At 33.6% G+C, this 16,658-nt stretch overlaps 2 pseudogenes; one reads left to right on the top strand and one right to left on the bottom strand.

Moving 5' to 3' along the window:
- Positions 1-339: 339 nt before the first annotated feature.
- Positions 340-10,160, bottom strand: LOC149539603 (uncharacterized; annotated as a pseudogene).
- A 36-nt stretch (positions 10,161-10,196) lies between these two features.
- On the top strand, positions 10,197-16,388 carry LOC149539602 (uncharacterized; annotated as a pseudogene).
- Positions 16,389-16,658: the final 270 nt, after the last annotated feature.

Here is a 16,658-nt window from a genome sequence, read left to right as displayed (position 1 = left end):
CCAGAAACAAATCAGCATTTAACATGGATTGTGAAGATCTGGTAGACTTACCTATATTTAAGTCATGTCAATTATTCATGATGCATTCTTGGACATTTATTATCGTGGAATCTGCTTCTACATAAACAAGATAGGAAAACATGGCTTCATGCCAAGCAGATCTTCATGCTAAATCTTATAGTTTAAATCTGATTGTGATGATAAAATAGAAAATGTCAGTGTACTACAACCATGAGCTTTACATTGGTTAGCATGGAGAATAAATAGAAAGCAAACACAAATTAGTAATATATGCATACTTTTGATTTGTATATTGTGCAAATAAGAAAATAACATAGATTAAATATGAGGGGTTCCAAGCAAGTTGGTTAATACCAGTCTCTTTCTAATTTATTCTTCTGATACAAAACTTTAGGAATAATCAAAAAATTGTTCCTTCCTGGTATCCAATTAAACATCTTCACATTAGTTCAGAAACCCTAAGTCTGAAACTAGATACATGCATGCTGAAGAAGTTATAAAAAAAATCAGATAGAACTCAACATATCTTAGGAAATTAAAATATACATCAATCTAGTATATTTGAAATAGGATTGAAGCATTTCACAAACCTTTGTAACTGCTCCTCTAAAACCTCACACTTGGTAATGGCATCTTTGCATTGCATGCACTCCTCCTGGAGCTCTAGCTCCAAAGAATCCACTTTTTCAAACAACCCTTTCATCTCAGTTTCTGTTGCCTTGAATTGAGATTTAATATCTGATTTATGTGAAATCATGGCTGCTAGTTCATTCTCTAATAATTTCTTTGATTCCTTAGCAGATTCAAGCTGCATTTGCAATTTTGTTAGCATTTGTTTCGATTTAGTAAATTGACTTTTTGTGTGTTCAAGTTTCTCTTTAGTTGTAGCTAGGACTACCTTTTAGATTAGCATTGTCACCCTTCAAATGCGTAAGTTGTTCCTCCAACTCTGTAACTTGATGTTGGGTGTGATCAAGCTTCTCTTTTGTTACAATGAAGACTCCTTCAAAATTAGCATCCTCACTCTTGAGACGTATGAGCTCCTCTTTTAACTCAATAATCTAATACTGTGTGTCTCCAAGATCCTCTTTGGTTGCAGCCAAGATTGTTTCTAGATTTGCATTCTCACTCTTGAAGCACATAAGCTCCTCTTCTAACTCTCCAATTCTGCTTACCTGGGCCTTCAACTCAGACTCCAAAGATTTTTTTTCTACTTGAATGCTGAAGCTTCCTAATTATGTATAAATTTCCACTAGCTAGTTGAAAGTGTAGGCTATTAGCCTTTTCTTCTCCTGAAAGATCCTGAGCACTTTCTTGTCTTGTGAAATTATCTGTACTAATTGAATTACAAAGAAAACTAGACTACATCAAGTTGGGCAATTGGTTGCCAAAATCTATGGCTTCATTTTGGAAGATTTCACTGAAACCAAGAGCAAACATTTTCCTAAATTGAGATAACAAAGATATTAGTTCAACAATTAACTCTATAATTTTTTTCTTTGCACTACAAAAATTAATCCACTAACTAAGAAAAATCCTGAATTCTAAAAACTAGTTTATCAGTATCTGATGATTTAAATTTTTTAGTCTTTTTAGGGTCTTGGGCTATAGATTGTAAGAAATTAACGACACTGACAATAGAAGTTGCAAACTCTACATCAATAGAACTAATTCTAATCATAGTATCAAAATGAGAAGTGAAGTTAGCTTTCACAGAAGACCAGATATGTTTCTGAGAATCTCTAGTACTTTCAACATCTATTGCCATGGCATATTTGACCTCATCTAGTATTTTGTGTAGGTCTGCACCCTCAACATCAACAGAAAGGATCATATCATGCTTTTCTTTGAGACTAACTAGGGAAGATTCATTCCAAGTGTTTCTAGCTTGCAAAACAATTAGATTTTCTTGCAAATGGTTCATTTTTTTAACAACTCAGAGCATTCTTGATTGACAGTTTGAAGCTTTAATTCTTTTTGTGCAAGAGCTTCTTCTAAGAAAGCTCTATCTTCTTGATTAGATGAAATATCAAAACTTCCTAAAACATTCTTGTTAGTTATTTCATCTAAATTTCCTACTTCTGCTTGATCCAATCTAGTTGAATCCATGGAAGCCAATCTCTCCATCTCAAGGAAATCATCCATCAAATCTATCTTGGACACATCACTGAGCTTCTTAGCTTTGCCAATGACCTTTTCTATTTTGATATGATCCATCTCTACAATCAGTGTTGAAGCCCATGACACTGCACTAGGGTCGCCATCATTCCTATCCTTAGAAATGGAAGACAAGCTTGGTGGATTGCTTGTGCTTTCATTTCTTGATCCTTCCAAATGCAACTCAAGTGTAGGTTTTCCTTGCCATCGCCTCAAAGATTCCAACTATTGTTTAACAATGGAGAGTTTGGCAGCTATTCTAGCACACATGACTCTAGAAGCCTTAAGCTCACTGTTTTTCTTTGAGAGAGCATCTTTTAGCATCTTGTTCTCTTCTTCTATTGCCAGCACTTTTCCTGTATGGTATTTAGTTGCTTTCTAAGAATGTTCCTTGTGTTTATCATTTAATGTCTCTACTAAAGAACGTGTTGAACCAACACCCTTACTAAGTGATTTCCTCAATTTGATATCCCCAAACTCCCTTCCAACAGTATCTACTTCAAGCTTCATTTGAGCCAGTGTAGTAGGCCTTGGTAATCATTTTTTAAGTAGACCTCTTAGCCTCTGACACTCAGCCTCTAACTTGGTAACTTTCTTAATTGTTTCTATTTGCTACTTGCTAGCAGCCTAGGCAGATTTCTTACTAATATACCTTCATCAATTATTATACCCAGTTCTTTGTTAAGTGCATGAAGTTTATATTTGAGGCCAACATTCTCACTTTCTAACATCTCAAGTTTAGTTTGAAGAACTTTAGCCTCATACTCAACTTAGTTTCTGGCTTCTTGCAAATTAGATAATGCTTTTGAATTTTCCTGAAGAGATGTGGATGTTGCACTACTTCTTGCTTCTACCTCATTTAGCAGCTACTCCAATTCTACTATTCTAGAATCAAGCTCACATTTTGATTTGTCCATTCTCTAGTCTTTTTCACCATAGCCTCATGAAGCTTCTGTTCTTGTTCCTCTCTTGAACTCCTAAGCTCCCGTGAAATTACCTGATTGAGTGTCTATATTTTTTTAAATCAAATCATATTTGAGGGTTCATGATGAAAAAACTCTGAAATTAGTGCTCAATATTTTGATTCTATCACAACTTGTTGTTTAGCATGTTTAACAAGAGAAAATCCAAACATTATTGCATTAGGAAAGAAAGTATTTGATTTTGTAAAAGATTTTTTACACTATATTTATTAATCAAAGAAAATATGGAAATTTTCTCTGTACAGATTCATTAGTACTAATTCAAAGGATTTCGCAACTAAAGTCTACCCCAAGCAATTCTCAAGTGCCATAGTCAAGCTTTGAGACTGTCAAGAGAGGTAAAGGGTAACCTAAACAAAAATCTTCTAGTTGTGGGAAGGATTAGTCCAGGGTGGTGGATTGTTATGGAAAGGATAACCTCAAAGTGTTGAAGGAAAATTCATTGGGACCAAAGTTAAGGCATGAGAATTTGTCTCCTGTAAGATCTTTCCCAAGTAAGAAAACCTGTTGATTGTGTCTTTGTCTCCACCACAAGAAAATTTGAACTCCAAAACCCATTAAACATAAGAGGCCCAGACTTACATTGAATGAGACTACCACTTTATGTTTTCTAGAGTCTCCAGTTGGTACCGTACCTATAAAAGAGCTATTTAGCTAAGAAAATCAAATAAAGATTGAAAAGATTGAAGAAGTAGAAATAACCTCACCTTCTCATGAATTTACTATAAAAGCCATGGGTGTTGGAGACTCCCCAAACCAATTTTGCATAGTACCTCCAAATAGCAGAGGATTTCCTTTGATACTAGCAAATTCCAAACACCCAAACCCCAGAATCAGCACTTCAATCTAAATATTAGTTATATTTTAATGCAAAAATGCATTCACATGTGAAACATAATTCCCACATAGCATAAGAGGGAAGATTATTCGTACATGATGGTTCAAGCATGAGTCATGGGTACTGACCCAGTCAGATTTTTGTGGGACAAATCTCTAAAAATGGGGCATACAGGTTAAATACTAAAACAAAACCTAGCATAAGATGAATCCAAATGGAAAATAAAATATGGATAAAGAGTAGAGCCTTACAAAAACTCTTTATGAAGTGGACTTGATATTTCATTTTTCTGCAATAGCCTGCACATGTCACAAAAATTAGTCCATTTGTCTCATACTGTAATGCTCATACCTTAATTCTCAAGAATTCATTTCAGAAAGTGATGTCTTGTTCTTTTCCTTAGAAATCAGTCAAAATGGATACAAAAATGTTCTTGTCACAAAATTCCCCAAAAAGACCTCAATAGAGACAAACAGATTGAAGTTTGAAGCCATTGCAACATGCTTGCCTGTTGACACAAATGGATATTTTCAGGATATATTCAAAATTGGCAATGTAATGACTCTAATTCTTTTAGATGAATGTAGCTTACAGCTATGAAAATCAATTTCACTTGGGTTAAATTTCATTCTGCATATGTTGGTTTCAAGTATACATTTGACATCTTTGCTAGAAATGGGTTTATTAAGTAATACGGTAACATAGAGGAGTAACACAAATTGTCAATGTTTAGTTTCATCTAGATTACCATGGTCAGTAGGTAGAGTAGAACAAGATAGTTTAATAAACAAAACATTAGAAAGTACTATAAATTTTTCCTTAAGAAATGTTAGGGTTAGGTCAAGAATCATGGATGTGATTGCAAAGAACTTACATATTCTCAATGATTGCATATAAAAAATGGTGGTAGAATGCAGGTGTAAAGCCAATTTACACACTCACTCAACATCTTTTTAACTGAGGAAATTTGAATGATTCACACTCATATATAAACCATTTCAAGCAAAGAAATAAATATTCTCTAAACGAGAAAATACAAACCAAAATGGTTGAGCACAACCATTGTCGTAGATTCTGAGATTTCTCCAACCCACTACTGTCTACCTCTACTACTATATACCTAGTTTTTGTAGGCAGTAATACAAAAGAGTATCAAAAGTGTATACCTAGTTGTTGTAGGTAGAAATACAAAAGAATATCAGAAGGGTTATCGAGCAGTAGGAAGCATATTTAATTTGTAGCAATGCTATAAATTTAGCTACCCTTGTTCTAATTTGCAAGTTGCATACACAAACTCATGTGCTAATGGTTGTCTTAAGCTTTTTCTTCATCCTTTTTTGAGAACCTGGGTTTGCTAGGTTTTCGCGTGGGACTAACAATTTGTTTGTTGTTTGAACATGAGCTTCCCTCTTTCTGTGATGTTCTAAATGGATTTGAATTTTGCATTACTCTGAAGTTACAATATTATTTTAAATAGTTTGATCATTTTATGTTGGCTCCTTGGTATTTCAATCAGCTTCTAAAAAAGATCCACCCTATTTTGTTTTGTCAAACATCTTAAAATTTTCTGCATTATTCACCGGTTGATGAGATCAAAACTCTGATACCACTGTGAATGCCTTAACTAATAACTTGCAAACTATCACTTAGAGGATAATCTTATGTCAATTTACATTGTAAAATGTTCTGTACATATGTAGAGGATAATGTTTTTAAATTTAATAAGGCCATATTGTTGGTTGCAATAATCAATGGAATGCTCTAATTTCAAAGATACCCTTCCTTGTGTTTCTTTTAAAATTTAATTGTATCTTTCTTGCTGGATGCACATGCCTTCAATGGACAAATACATAGAAACAATATTGTGTCAACTGTAAATTTGGATTGCAAATTGGATCTCAAGGCTATAGCTCTTTAGGCTAGGAATGTTGAGTACAATCCCAAGGTAAGTGGCTTGGATATTATTTCTATTTTATGTAAAAGTGTTATCACTTTACTGTTCATGGTCGCTCAGAATTAAATCTCTCTCCATAGAGCAACACACAAGCAAGAGATGCATAACTAAAGTAGTATATTGTATGGAGGATTTGAAAATTTAAAAATTACTAGAAAATGCTTGTAGAAGGAAATTGTAATAAAAGCATTTCTATGAACTCTATGTTCTCCAATAAGGATAAGATTGAAAACTAAGAAAAGATGACAACTAAAAGAATAAAGAATATTGTTGAAGTCTATTGCAACAACTTAGTTGACCATTATAAATTTATAACTAAAATTGCAATATTATTCTACTAATGGGGATGAGAATGAAAAGTCCCCTTCCCATTGTGCCTAGCTTGTAAAATTATTAGGACATCCCCAACTTGATGCCCTCAGATAGTAATATCTGTAAAATCAAAGTTACACATTTCATATATGTAAAAACTGACAGCGACCACCATATTTTGAAAAAAAATTAGTACTAAAACATAATTATTGTGGGCTTACAAAATACGCAAGGCCCCTCATAGATACCAATCCTTAATAAAGAAAGCTATGTGTGGCCCCATTGTCTATAAGAACAGTGATGCCCTATCCCAGCAAGACTCCGCGAACTTTGAGAGAGTATGGAACTTGTCCCTTGGGTGGTTTTCAAAGTATAGCCAAGATGTTGTAGTTAGTTCCTCCTCTCACTATTTCAAGTTCCTATTATTCTTTATGAGATTTAGCTCTTCTATCTCAGCCTCATCATCATAGGCAACCTCAATATAATATGGATTTAATAACTGGGTTCCCATAACTCCTAAAAATCAAAGCACAATAGACTTACTTCTTAATTCAATAGCGAAATTCACATACCCTTTTATTATAGCATTAGATTCTACACTTCTTTTTAAAATTAACATTATATCGATTCAAACGAGGTGCTCCAGAAATGAATTTGTTCCTTGGCTCTAAAGATTCCAGATCTAGGGACTTTTTGACTACATCTAAAATTACACCGTTAAATTTTGATATTCACAAGAATTGTAGATAAGTTGAAAAGTTTAGTCTTAAATTTATCAAGTTAGTTTTAATTAGTAGGTTTTTAATTGTGGCTATTTTTAAATTCAGATAGCTGTATGTATCTTTAGAAGGAAGCAAAATGATTTTCATATTATCGAACAACATTAATGGCAACTATAAGGCAAAATTTATGTTCGATTAGGATTGTGTCAGTTACTTTAGAACTCTTACTATTACATTTTATCGGCAGATCCATATTGTAGATTGGTTTTCTCACGCAAGGAAAAGCTTGAATGTAAAATATAGTCAATGGTGTGTATTCGTGATAGTGATAGTAGATTCATTGATGATTATACTTAGCTATAATTTGAATCCTACAGTTTGAAATCCAACAAGCATCTACAGCCCATTTTGCATGTTGATAGCAATTTAACTTTCCTGTGTATAGTAATTATTCAAGAAACATCCTTCAAAATCCAATTTATCAATCATTTCCTTAAGCTTTTCCTAAAACTTACATGCAAATTATTGATGCAAAAAACTAATGTTGTTACCTCTCTCTTGATTGGTAGGTTTTCCTATCATCTTAGTTTTTAAATTCAGCTTACTTTTTGGATCTTTATGTTTGATGAGTATTCGGTCAGTGGTTGTCCAACTACTTCCATGATCCATCCTAGGTATTTGCTCACACAGAAAAAATCAGTGCTTAATTTGTCTATAATGTATTTGGCCTTATTAGTGTCTTAACATCATTTGGTAGAGTTAGAAGGTATGGATGAACTTCAAGTTACAAACTCTGAGTTAGGAATGGGTAACTGTTTATAATGGGTTAGGAGCTTTGAGTTTTAGCAATCTAGATAGGTAAATCAAAAATAAAGAAAATAGTTTGGAATAGATGTCTCCACAACTGAAATCTGCCTGTTCATGCTCTACAAGACAATTTAAGCACCCTTACTTTCATACCCCCACCCCTTTTTCAGAAAGCCCAAAAGTAATAGTATTTTTTTGTTATTTGCAAATTGGTATGATAGTAAAAGTTACCCAATCATAGCCTATAGTTCTAATCTTCATTTAGTGTTTTGAAGATGTGTTTTGAAATTGTAAGCCAATAGTTCCAATTTAAGCCAAGTGGATTTGCATATTTTATTTTTAGTTTTATATTTCACAAGACTATCTCTATTCTATAATGTGCACACTAGGTGTGATCATTCATTTCATCCTTGATCAAATATCTCCTTGAAGCAATATAATTAGACATGGTGTTGCATGTTATATTTCATAATTGAATTGTGATGGAAGTATGATATTTGGGACTTTGTTAAATGAATCGGTATCCTTTCTTTGCCTTTCATAGAGACCCATTGACACCAATGTCATGAATGCCTTTAGTCAAACAATTCATGTTCTTTGTACATGTTTTGACCATCTGGATTAAAACATTTCATAGCAAGCTGATTGTGTAGAGAAGTTGTAGGTGTATCTCATGCACTGAGCCAATAGAGTTAAAGCCATTTTTGACATAAAACATTACATATCATGCTTTCCCATATGCATGTCCATCAATCAAAATTCCAAGCTCTATTTTGGGCATTCTATCAAAATATTTGATATCTTACTAATCCCATTGTACTATGCATTTCAAGTGCCAAGCTTTATCTTTACTAAGGCCATTGAACAATTAACAATATCTTTGATGTTTCTTGCATTTCCTTTATACATCCGTGCACTACCTCCATGATTCTATGTTTGGTCCTTAGCCTATTTGCAATAACCACATGATCAATGATTGCCAAATAGTGCCAACATACTATGTGGAAAGGCCCTTTCTAGATCATATTTCAATGCAACAATTTATCAAATGGTGGTACTTTGAGGGGACAATGATCATCTTCAACAGTGTGACTTTGGCTCATTGCTTCAAATTTCTTAGAGGATATAGAAACTTACTGACTGTAAATAGCAAGTATGTTCTTAAAAAAAAACCCATAGTCATCGTAAACAATAGGTATGGACTTAATGCATATTTCATGAGTTGTGGTTCATAAAATCCCATACTCATCAGCTTGAATTATTTTCTTAATACCAATGCATTGAGGTGATGCTTACAATTTGAATTCATAACAACCATTTCTCATCAACTTAAATTGTTTGTTTAGTACCCATTGCATTGAGGTGACACTTACAAGGTTGAAGTATTGCAACTTCCTAGAAGGTTTGCCTACTCAATTCCGTGATGATCCAACTTTCCTTGACCATAAACTTTTCCCCAAGATTAAGCCTTCTTAGTTTTCCATGCCATTTGCAAAACCTTCAACAAGTTATGTGCCTTATTGCAGAATTGCAAGGTTATTCTGTGGGTGCTGATGGTGCAGACCATGGGCATATCATGATAATAGTTGAAGGATGGAACACATGGCATAAATCTAAGATATTTATTTGCAGGTACATGAGGACAAAGAGCAGAGGGTACAATCTAGTTGCAGGGTCTGCTAATGGAGTGCTTAAAGACTAGAAGAAAAGGAAGAAGACTACCAATCCAAAGGGACTTGGATTTCTTTGATCCTTGGGAGAATGATGCAAGAGCATCAAGGTTAAGGTTGAAGGCATGAGAAGACATTAAAGTCTCAAGCTAACCAACATGACCATGTTAGAACATTTGATGTAATAAGACCCTGTGAAGATCCTTTTTGATATGTTTGTAATCATTAAAGTTCAGGTTGTAAGCCATTCTTGGCATCAAGATGAAAGGACAAGGGTTATTTATGTAATGTAGTAAAATTTCATGGGCAAAGGGAGTCCTCGAATGTACTAGGTTGACAAATGGAGTCCTAGAATGTACTAGGTTCGATTGATTTGTAATTAAGTGAAATCTAAATTCTTCTTTTGACCCTTAGGCTAACCCACTTGGGCCTATTTTTGAACAAATTTCAATTGCAATTATTGCATGGCTGAAATTGTAATGATGCTAGCAGTCATGCACCAATTGCTTTGTATAATATCATTGTTAGCCCTCGCAATGCACAAGAGTGCTACTCATGTAAATATAGTTTTGAACTCCTGCCCATCTTTTAAACATCTTGAACCTTCTTTTTCTCTTTGCTTGGTTCAGTATACTTCTTGACTGGATAAGAAACCTTGATTGGCCTATCATATAATTTCACATTATCTTTTTTCATGGTATTTTCTAGGGATTCATCATTAGCAAAGAATACATGTCCAAAACCTTTTGGGAAAGCCAAACTGTGCAAATTGCTTCTTGGAACATTTCCAATTCATACTATTCCAATTTTGTAAACCACAAGTATGTGGACTGGAAGATTAACCCTTCAGCTGTATTTCATCATCATTAGCCTACAACTCCTAATATTTTATAAATTTAATTGTAATATGTTTGTTTCCAAATCTATTTGTTTTCAAAATATTTTTTGGGGTTGTTTTGTTGCAGATCATGGAATCATTATCTGAATTAGTTGAAGTGAAAGAAACTATATTTGAGATGTCAATTGGGGATCAAAGATTTCTTGATGAACATTTAGCTATAGAATTCTTTAGGCCATTGGAAGAACTTGAGAAATCTTGTACCAAGTTATGCCTTGGTAACGTAAGTTTTGAAGTAGAGGCAACCTGTGTCGCAAATAGAGTTTTGATGGGTATTTAGAAAACTTTAACAAGGGTGGAACTTTTAAATTTTTTCATCAGAAGGTCTGAGTCTGAAGAACTTAAGGTCATTGCAATATCGTCACCTACTTTAGAAAGGTGCGTGCTCAAATCCTTGACTTTTGATCTGTATGAATTGAGAGAGAAGGGAGTTAAAGCTTTTCGACCACTCTTGAAATCTTAAAAGATGCTCAAAAATCTAAAATTCATAGATACCCACATTTCCAAAGAAGCTGCTAGATTTATTTGTGAGATTCTTCCATCTCTTGAAAGGATTAAGGGTTTTCATTTTTGTCACAACTACTCAGAAGATGATGCAGCAAAGGCCCTTTTAGTGCTTGTAAAAAAATGCATTGATCTGGAGGATTTTGAATTCTCAGGAAGTTGTATAGGTATCCAAGGTGTTAAAGCTTTAGTAGGAGCTTTGAGCCAAGGTGGCAGGTTGAAAACACTCAATTTATCAAATAACATGTTTGGGACAGTCGATGTTGTTTCTTTGAGCCAAGTCATCTGTGGATAAATAGGTCTCACAAAAGTTCATTTAAACTATATGAATCTTGAGGATGAAGGCACAATTTCCATTGTGGACAACATCAAGGATGCTACTCCATCTCTAAGAGTTCTTACGATTGCTGGAAATGGTATCACTCCAAAAGCGGCTCCAGTTTTGGTTGCATGCCTTGCTGAAAAAATCTTGTTGACAAAGTTTGTTGTAGCACAAAACAAACTCAAGGATGATGGAACAATCATGATATGAAAAGCAATTTTGAAAGTTCACGAGCAGCTTAGAGTGCTTGATTTGAGTACTACTGCTATCTCTACAATTGGGGCTAAGGCTACTGCAGAAGCTGTTGTAGACAAGCCTAATTTCAATCAGTTTTTTATCTATGGGAATTTCATTACTAAAAAAGGAATTGAGACGGTAAAAAATGTGCTAATAAAATTAAGGTAACAAGGATGAATATGTTCTTGGAGTGTTGTATCAATATAAATATGATGGTCACATGATGTATCAATATAAAAATGAGGGTCTCATTGATAGTGACTATGAAACTGACAAAGAGTTAAATTGGTATGGCATTTATGATTAAGAGCACTGCAAGAGGTTTTGATTTCAAAGAAATTTGGAAAAATTTGTTAAGTCTTCAAACACACATCCCAATTCTCTTTAATGAGACTAAAGTTTTTTCACTTGTAATAGTCTCATTGCATTCATCTTTTGGTTCCTTGAACATATAGTCAATGTGGTCTTTTTTGTTTCCTTGAACATATAGTCATCTTTTGGTTCCTTGGTGATGGAGCCCTGTTTTATATGATGCTAAACTTACTGACTCTATTTTAGAGTCCTTGAAGAATTGTCTGATATCATCTTCCTTAACAACTCAAGGAAGGTTACCAATATATGCAATTTTGCATCCACTAATTGTAACTGGTGGACTTTTTTTCTTTGGTCTAACCTTGAACAACTCAATTTTCATTGATATGCCCCTCCTGAATACAAAAGTAGAAACAAATAAAATTTCATTTACATTCAATTAGTATACCCTGACTTGCTGAGCCATTGTTGAGTCATGACCAAGTCCAAGCTGGGTCACGAGTTGAATTGCCCTTGTTGAGTCAGAGCTGAGTTCGAGTCTCATTACTTTGGGTTGAATAACATTGGAGTTGAAAATTCTAGTCAATACTCATTACATGTCCTAATAGCCATATTACCAGATTTGTGCATCTGGCTTATGGACTAGATCTAGGTCTGTATTGGGTTTGGATTCTTGAACCGGTATGTACTAGATTTGCATAGTGTTTGGATTTGACGCTATGGATTTGTGATCTATGAATCCAAACAAACCCACAAGGTGAAATCTGAACCCCGCATGAATCCATATGAATTTTGATGTGAATCTACCCAGATCCCTAGAGACCCATATGCCAAACATGGAATAAATACACATGATTCCATACGTAATGCATGCATATGTTCTTATATATAATACATATACACATGACTCCATATGAATCATAATAAGAAAAAAAATGATGAATCATATTTTGGTACCTAAGTCTATCCCTGAATCTAAATGAGTAACTTAACCTAATAGTTGTAATGTTACTCCTATAAAAATGCACATATTTCTAGTTACTCATAATCCTAGTTGTGGGTTTTTTTACTATTGTACTGAATTCTGTTATCTATTTTCACTAGTTTATAGTGTACCCTTAACACCTCAACTATTTTTAGATTCTTGGATCAAAATTGTATTCTCAAGTTAGTCAGCATTTAACAAGCACATCCATTTTTAGCCTATTAAAATGTTTTCCATATCGTTAACCATATTTTCGACTGGTTTCAGCTCACAATATTGATTCGATAATAATTAAACTCTATGATTTTAGTTGCATTTCAAGATTTTGTGCCTACAAATTATAGCTTGTGATTTGTTCATAGGAGTAATAGGTCATGTTTCATGATAGATTTTCTCATTTGAATCTTCTGTGCAAACATTATTCAAAAATTTAGGGTTAGAAGAGGCAGGCTTTGTGCATTTCACTATTGTTTAAGTGACCAAGCCATAACTGGGCCACAATAACTTAATAATGTCCACATTACTCAGGCCAGGGTTGCAAAGTCCACATCTAACAATAACATTGTTTCTTGTGAAAACCATCTACCCCAACCTTTTCCTCCGGTGGGCCAAAGGAAGATGAGGAAAAGACCAGCATCTGAGGATTCCACCATGCATTCTTTACATGATGCTACTAGTCTAGCTAAATGTCGACTAGTACCTGGAGATGTGACTAACATGTATAAAGATGGAGAACGGGCTTCGCCAAGAGTTAGGACACGTAAGGTAAAACTGAATTTTATTTTGCATACTTATGTTGGTTTTAACTTTTATATTATGCATGGTATTTTAAGGAGATGATGAGAAATGACAGTGTAGTCTAAATTGTATGGCAAAATTTTGCTTTAATTTAGTATTCTATGCACACTGGGGTCTAGATTTAAATTTTGCATATCTTCAAGAGAACCTGATACTATTTGTGTCATATCTCCTTTGTTCTCAATTGAAGAAATTGTCACTATTATATGTTGAATAGTTTACGTTTTCCTTTCAGATATATATAATTTATTTGTATTGTGATATGAGCTTAGGTTGCATCTGTGGGTAACAATAGCAAAGGAAAATGCCAAGGAATTATTCAAAATGTCAATACAGATACCAAAGTTGCAGAAATTGAAAAGGATATGATACTTGTTCCTTGCCATTCCAAGGATCATTCTTCCAATGATGATGTTGGGATTGGTGAAAAAAAGAGCAATGGAGAGAATGCGCAGGATATAGAGGCTAATTCTAAAGATCTAACTACAACTACAGAAAATATACTAGTGCAATTACAATGCAAACATCTTGTAGCCGAAATAAATAATGAAAATGCTTTAGCATGTGCTAATGAGGCATTAGTGTCTTCTCTAAAGCAATAAATTTTCCAAAATTAGCACATATCGAGAGAGCTCAAGAACAATTCAAAACAAGGTAATTTGATTGGGATTTCGTAAACTAATTAAGAGTACCTAAACATATAATTCATTAAGTTTTGTTTTTTATTTTGATCAATTTTTCCAAATTCTCTTCTTTCTGCTTTTTACTCACAGTTTTGATCTTCTACAAATGTCAGGAGTTCCTGCCATTCTAGTCAAATCTCGTGAAGCTGTGGGGTGATCAAGCCATTCTCACTATATTGATATTGATTTGGACAATGGTGATCCTTAGATGTGTACTACTTATGCCACAAAAATTTATGATAAATTACACATTATAGAAGTTTGCTCTATTCACAGTGATCTTTTATTCTTGGTCCAAAAAATTTATATTGTTCAATTGAGCTGATTTGTTTCTATGTACTTTTCTAATGCTTGTTAGTATAATTCTCACTATTGTTAGATGTATTATGCTTTAAACAACTTCAGCTTATTGTTGTAAATTTTTTATTATAGGCATATAACTGTAGATCCTTGGATGGATCTACAATATTCTACAGAGGAAGTTGTGAATTACTTTGTTTTTATGTCGTGTGCTAGATATAGATTTAGTTGATACATATCTTCACTAAAAATTGCAAATTTTTGTTGATGTTCTAAGCTTAAATGAAGTAATACAGGTACTTGAAGCAAAAAAGTTATTAGTTTTCAAGTGTTAAGCTAGACTGAATTTATGACATTTTCTTGAAGCTTCTTTTGATTAATACTTACAGTCATCAATTACTTTTTCAGCTAAAACATCGAGCATTACCTTGTTACATTGAAACAATTCAACGGGAGATCAATGTAAATATGAGGGGCATGCTTGTTAATTGGCTTGTTGAGATTTGTTGCTTATTGCATTTCTTCATGCTATCTATATATTTATTTTTCCCTATTGTAGTTGTGCAATTAATTTTATATAATCAATTCAAAATTAGATTGTTTTAATAGGTTGCCGAGGAGTACAAACTTGTGCCAGATACACTTTACTTAACTATGTCCTATATTGATTAGTTTCTCTCTACAAATGTTGTGAATAGACAAAAGCTTCAGCTTCTTGGGGTTACTTGCATGCTTGTTGCCTCGTGTTTGCTTCTTGCCCACTGTAACATTTTCTTTTCTTTTCTTTTCTTTGGTCAATTTTTAAATACTGCTTTGATGTCACTTTCATGAAGTATGAAGAAATTTGTGCTCCACATGTGGAATAATTTTGTTACATTACAGATAATACTTACACAAGGGAGGAGGTACAATTTTCCTTTTGTATTGCAAGATGATTTGTCGCATCTCTCTTGGACGGTTTCTTAAAATGAGAATTATCCTTATCTTAATACTAATAGGTGTTAGAAATGGAGATTGATGTCCTAACTTATTTGCGATATGATCTTACAACACCAACAACTAAGAGCTTTCTCAGGTAATGTTTTTTGTGGAGCAATCTTGGTGACTATTTTCATCGAAGTTAACATGAAAAACAAAAACATTGATATATTCAAATGTAAGCCACAGAACAATCATGATAAATTAATGATGTACTCATTTTTCATTTTCCCTTCTCAATTCAAATAGGCACTTTGCCCGTGCTGCTCAAACATGATATAAGGTAGCTTTACATTCTAGTTTTCTTTTGTTGTATGTGGGAGATAAAATTATTTAATATACAAAAGTATTTTATTCTTACCTTCATAATTTTTTTCATTCAGGTTCCATCTCTACATTTGGAATTCATGGGCAATTGTCTTGCTAAACTCACCCTTGTTGTGTATGACTTTCTCCATTATGTTCTGTCAATGATAGTTGCATCAGCTATATTTGTGGCAAGGATGACTCTTGATCCTGGAACTTGCCCCTGGGTAATGTAAATTCCATTGAGTCATTTTTTTGTTTGGTCTTGTCTGTACTAAAATTTGAATAGGATTTTATTGTCCTCGATCTTTAGAATCCTATGCTAGAACATTACACAGGCTATAAAGTATCAAAGATGAAGGACTATATTCATGCATTCCATAATTTACAACTAAATAACAAAGGGTGTGCATTGACTGCAGTCAAGGAGAAGTATCACCAACACAAGGTATCTAAATATCTTCTAGCATTTAAAATTCTAAATTTATCACCCCCATGGTCAATAATTTCCAGCATCTTTCTTTTGTATTTACAGTTTAAATATGTGGCAAACATGTCTCCCCCAATGGAAATTTCACCTCAGTTCTTGGAAAACCAATAATAATGAAGTTGAAGCTAATATCTTGAGGGTTGAGTGGCTCTTAATTTGGAATGGGATTTAGCTCACTACCAGCAGATATATCAAATTTTAGTGTTCAAATCTATAGATCGTTTAATAATTGACATCCTTTAATTTTTTTCACATTATCTATTTTCAAAGTCTACTCTATGTAAAGTCTATAATATGTACTATTTGCATGATGCTCCTAATTGTTTTGTTCTCCATATATGTTTAGCAAACGGAAATGGCTGAAAGAATTTATTTTTCAAG

Source organism: Cupressus sempervirens, chromosome 9 (assembly GCF_028749045.1).
Source record: "Cupressus sempervirens isolate cs-2001-9-10 chromosome 9, ASM2874904v1, whole genome shotgun sequence".
NCBI classification, from domain to species: Eukaryota; Viridiplantae; Streptophyta; class Pinopsida; order Cupressales; family Cupressaceae; genus Cupressus; species Cupressus sempervirens.
Note: the sequence above shows the minus strand (reverse complement) of the source record. Positions and strands in the feature narration are given on the sequence as shown.